Below are 5,630 nucleotides of genomic sequence, written 5' to 3'. Positions count from 1 at the left end.
GGTGGGCAGAGTTGGTTTTCATGAGGGATGGCAAAAGGTGGTGTCGACCCTTTGTGGTGGTGCATGGCATTGGTGGCTTAGTTACTGGTTACTTGTGAGTGGGCTTGGTGGCTTGTGTGCAAGGCAGGGTTGGGCTACCATGATGATGAGCAATTAGATGCTATGTGTAAGGCATTAAGCTGGTGGGTGCTGGCTAAATGCATGGATAAATGCTAGTAGGCTAATGGTAGTTACTTAGTGTGTGTTGCATGTGGGCATGCTGTGTGGGTTGTGTTGTCTGATAGGGGAGGGCTTGGGCATGGGCCAAGCTTTCTAAAATATGGGAAAACATGTTGTGTGGGCTGCTGAGTGATGGGCAAAAGCCCTATGATCTACTGAAACATGGATTGTGTATGTGTTGATGTGTAGGAACAGTTATCAGGCAGTTATTGAACAATTATCAGGCAGTTCCTAGTTTTCCTGATGTTCAGAACTGCTGTGTAAGGGCTAAAAACATGGAGAGAAAAAGAAGACAACATCAATTCAAGATGTCTTAAGTCAGACCCAAGTGGCAAATTGTCTAAGACCTAGGCAGTAATTGCCATAATAGTTATTTCTGTGTATATGACCCTAATGCTATTAGGGGACGTTTGGATTGAACTTATTGTTGCTGAAATTGAAAACTGAAAACACTGTAGCAAAATAATTTTTAAATGTGTAAACAGTGTCGTGGGACCCATTTTTAATATTTTTTAATGTATGAACAGTATTGCTACAGTGATAAACAGTGCATAAACAGTGACAGAACAGTGCGTGAACAGTAAAAATTGTCTCCTGAACAGTAAAATCACTGTTCATGCGCAAAAAAAAAAAAAAAAAAAAAGGACTGAAAACGTGTTGCAAAACGTAGACGTAGGATTAAGTTGAATCCAAACGCCCTCTAGGGGTGTCAACAATAAGTATTTTGCCTTAGGGAGAATTTTGTGTGTTTCTCCAAGCTTGTACAGGGTTTCCTTTGTACTTGAAATTGAGTAATAAATTTTAGGAGTGAGTTCCCTGTAAACATAGTGTGTGTTGTGTGTGTGAGTCCATATATAATCTGTTTTAAGTGTTTCTTGTTGTGTGTGTATGTGGTGTTGGTTGAGACTAAGTTAGGGACATAGGACCATCAAAGGCAGAAAATTGAGTGAAAAATTTGACCCTGTGACACACAGAGAGACATGGGCATGGCCTCTTACACTGATTGAGAGACCTTTACTAGTAATTATCTTTGTCTCCATATCTCTTTGTTCTCTCCAAGATATAATTTGCTCTCAATTTTTTGGGTTTCAATTCTTTTTCTTTTTATTTGGCAGATAAGATGCTTTTTTGAGGGAAATTTGATTTTTGTTTTCTCTGGGACAAATTTCTTCAATTTAGGATTCTACAAGGTCAACAATTTTGAACCTTAAATTTGCAGGATTGAAATTTTCTTACTTTAATTTTTAGTTTTGAATAATTGAAATTGGTGATATGAGGAAACAAAAATTACACTAAGCCTAATCTAAATGATGAAGTCTTACAATTTTCGTTTTATTTTGAGGTTGCTTGTTCCGTATTAATTTCCTTTGGATTGTGTTTAGTGGATAAGTGTCAATACTCTCTTCTTTTCGGAATCTTTAATCTTTTGAATTTATTATTTTTAAATGATTCATTCTAGAACTAGAATTAACATCCCTATAGCTTTATGTGTAAGAGTGACTACTCATACATTTAGAATTTGCAGTCCTAAAAAGGTGCATGAAACATGTTTTTACAAGATTTTCTGTTTTGATTGCTACACATGAGATATTTATAAAATGTGTTGTATTTTTTGAATTGATTTGGTGTAAACCTCTACTGATTCATTAGCACACCCCCTCCTTAATAATTGTTTTACTTTTTACTAAGGATGGTTATATGAAAAAAAATCATATTTAATCCAAGCATATAATCTATGATGTCATATGGTCTGTACATCTACTAATGAAATTTCATTTGTTAGGATTCAATTAGAGTTTCACCAGCCACATGGAAATGCTGTGAAGATTTTTTTTTTTTTTTTTTTTTTCAAACCAGTAAAGATCCTCTTAAAATAGGGTTGCCTATAATATTATGCATTATGTTGGTATTAGTATGCATTTTATTATGTTACTTATATGCTTCTTATATGAAAGGTTTTGCTCATCTTTGCCACTGTAGTACATTTCCAGTGTACTTGGTTGGCTTTTATTCTTAATAAAATTTCTTACATTATTTATTAAAAAAGAAATTGTTCTCTCCAAAATCTTTCTTTAGTCCAAACCAAATAAAATTCTCAAGTAGACACCCAAGTATTCTTGCTTGTCAAATGAGTTTCCATCAACCTCAAAGTCCTAACCTTTCCCTCCCATTTTTTTATATTTATATATAATCATGTTGTATCTTTTATGCTCTCATTTTTTAGAGTTTTAGTTCTTTTTCTTTTTTGATTTTGCTACTAAGGTACTATTTGGTTTGAGGTAACTTTGATTTTTCTTTCCTCTGGAGATTTTATTTTTTCAATTAGAGTTCTACTAATTTGGGATTTAAATAGATTTGATTTTGGTGTTTAATTTGGGTGTTCAATTTGGTACTTTAGTTTCACATTATGTCTCATTGTAAAATTAATCTTTTTCTTCCTATCACACACACAAACACATAATTTCATACATGCATATTATTATCAGCTTTGTTTTATGATGATATTTGATTTGGAACTTTGGATTTGGATGCAGATCCAACATTCGTTAATGTAGTCGCAATGGATAACCAGTACTATATATTCATAGTTTTCTTTTGTTTACATGCACACAAACTAACGGGTTTAGCTAATGTGAATATCCTGTCTAATTATATTGAATATCCTGCTAATGGTTTAGCTAATGTGCAGCTCATGGAGGAGACAATTCGACATGATTGGGTCATGGAGGAGACAGTTCGACATGGTCAGTTCTTGGAGGCTGTGGAGGAGACTGTTCAACATGATTAGGTCTTAGAGGTTGTAGAGGAGATAGTTCGACATGATCAGGTTCTAGAGGCCATGGAGGAGGCAGTTCGACATGATCAAGTCCTTAAGATTGTGGAGAAGACAGTTTGACATGATCAGGTCCTTGAGGCGATCGTGGAGGAGACAATTCAACATGATCAAGTCTTGGAGGCTGTGGAGGAGACAGTTTGATATGATTAGGTCCTTGTTTTCTGTCAACATTCACACTTCCCAAAAAGGAAAAAAAAATTACATTCATACTAATAGTTGTGTGAAATAGAATTTGTGCTGATCATACCAATTTTCCCTAGAGATAGGTATCATGTAACATTTCTAATTTCTTCTCTCAGGTCCAAAAGAATAGTAGGGGAACTTGTGCCCTATAAGTTTTGGTAACATAGAACTTAAGTACAAAAATATGTCACTCATCCAAAAAAAAAAAAAGTACAAAAATATGTGGGGCATTTCTATAAGCTTCTATTAGCTAAGTTTTGTCCTGCTACATTACTAAAGCACTAAAAATCAAAGAAAAGCAATCAAACAGCCATTTTAGGAACACATGATTCATTTACCCTCTTTGCAATCAATTACTTTTAAAACTCTGGGATCTTGAAGGGGTGATTTTATTTTTTTAAAATATCTAGCATTGTTGAACTGATTATATTTGGAGAAATTATAAAGCTGACATAAAGTTAGTCCTCAACTAATTTTCATATAGGGTTTTGAAGAAATTTATTAGATATATACTCTAGGAATATAGGGGCCTACTCCTGTGTGAGAGGGAGAGATTATACTCCTGGAGTACCCAATAATCACTCCTATTTAGGGCAAGACGTGCATCTGACAACCAAACTAACCTAATGCCAATTGATTTCTTGACGTAGTTGCTCCATTGGTTTCTTCTAGTCTTTTTTCTTCAAATTGGAGATTGACCTGGTGATTTTGGATTGTGCTATTTTTTTCTAAGTCCGAGACAACTTGAAAATTGACTACCAAAAAGAGAACAAAAATAAAAAAAATGCTGGAGATATTTTTATGAAGTGCTAAATGAGAAAGAATTTGTGTAAAGTTATTTGTTCATTTTATAAAGTTAGCGTTATGACACTGGTCATATTTTTTGAGTAATATTAGTGAAAAAACATGTAAACCTCAAATTCGGTTAAATAGAAAACTATAATACTAAATCAAGAAATGCTTTGTATTGTATTCAAGCTCACTAAATGAAAATACATACACAGAATTCTCTATTTATAGAAATCCATAGATTAAAACTACCTCTAAAAGGTTCATATCTAACAACCTCTAACAAACCTATAACAGAAAGTACAGCTGTACACAAAAATATCTAGATTCTAGAAAAGAGAAATATCTAAGAACGTTGTTAGCTAGTACAGGGCAGGTCCAGAATTCAAGCTTGATGAAGAAGAACTGCCAAAACGACACCGTCTTCAGTTCTGAACAATACGCTAGACTTGAACCAAAAACGATGCCGTTTATATTAAATAGAACGTCATCGTTTTAGGCTTAAGAGAACTTTGAACAATTGAATCCAAGTTGCCGTTGGAACAGTGCTTGTTGATCTTTGAATCCAAGTTACCGTTTATTATTATCTTCAGGGGTCTCTCTCTCTCTTTAGGTGTACTTCAGGCAGCAGACAGCAAACAACAATTGAATCCAAGTTACCGTTGGAACAGTGCTTTCTTCTATTTCCTTATAAATTCACACAAGTTTACTCCTTTTATAATCGATTCTCTAGTCCTTCTCACCATCCCCCTCTACCCTGCTGGTATTTCAATCCAATTCTACGAACCCCACCAGAAACTCTAATGAAATTGGACTCTTTTGCACTGTTGGTGCATCTGCTGTTGCTGGGTACGGATTGATGCTTTCCCTTACACAGCTCTCCTTCCAAAAGGTTTTAAGAAGATAAACATTTACAGTGATTTTGGAAATGATAATCTATCAGTGAGTCACTCACTGAGTCACTGGTAGCAACTTGTGCTACAATGGTGGGGCTCTTTGCTAGCAGAAAGGTCTAAAGACAGAGATGGAGGACTTTGAACTGGGGAAGTTTATTTATGTCGGTTCTTTGATTTGGACAGCTATTGCTTGGCAGATTTTAAATGTAGGCTTGATACATGAGGTGTCTTCCCTGTTCTCCAATGTCATATGTGTGTTGGGTTTGCCTGTTATTCCAGTTCTGGCCGTAATCTTCTTCCATGACAAAATGTATGGGGTAAAAGCGATTTCCATGGTGTCGGCTATTTGGGGCTTTATTTCATATTTTCTATCAGCACTACCTTGGTGATTCTGAGTCCAAGGCTGAAAATAGAGATGTCAAAGAAATTTCAATGCTTCCCCTGTTGAAAGAGGTTACCGATGAACAAGATGGGCTAAAGAATATCTATCAAAAAGTTCCACTTTCCACAGAAAACAACTTCCAAAATTACGAGCACTGAAGCTATTCTTAATCCTTCTCTTCCTCTATCTCGATTCCTAGAATGGTTTACAATCTTATATTTTCAAATGTGTAGGTAAGCCCCAAGCCAGTGTTTCTCCACATGGTGTAAATCATGGTCTTGTTCATTCCATTTCCAACAATATTTTCAGATTCCAGTAAATATAA

The 5,630-nt window shown here is 35.1% G+C and overlaps 1 pseudogene; it reads left to right on the top strand.

Annotated features, from left to right (window-relative positions):
- Positions 1-3,077: 3,077 nt before the first annotated feature.
- Positions 3,078-5,630, top strand: LOC115990832 (annotated as a pseudogene).

Source organism: Quercus lobata, chromosome 5, assembly GCF_001633185.2.
Source record: "Quercus lobata isolate SW786 chromosome 5, ValleyOak3.0 Primary Assembly, whole genome shotgun sequence".
In the NCBI taxonomy this organism is placed as follows: domain Eukaryota; kingdom Viridiplantae; phylum Streptophyta; class Magnoliopsida; order Fagales; family Fagaceae; genus Quercus; species Quercus lobata.
Note: the sequence above shows the minus strand (reverse complement) of the source record. Positions and strands in the feature narration are given on the sequence as shown.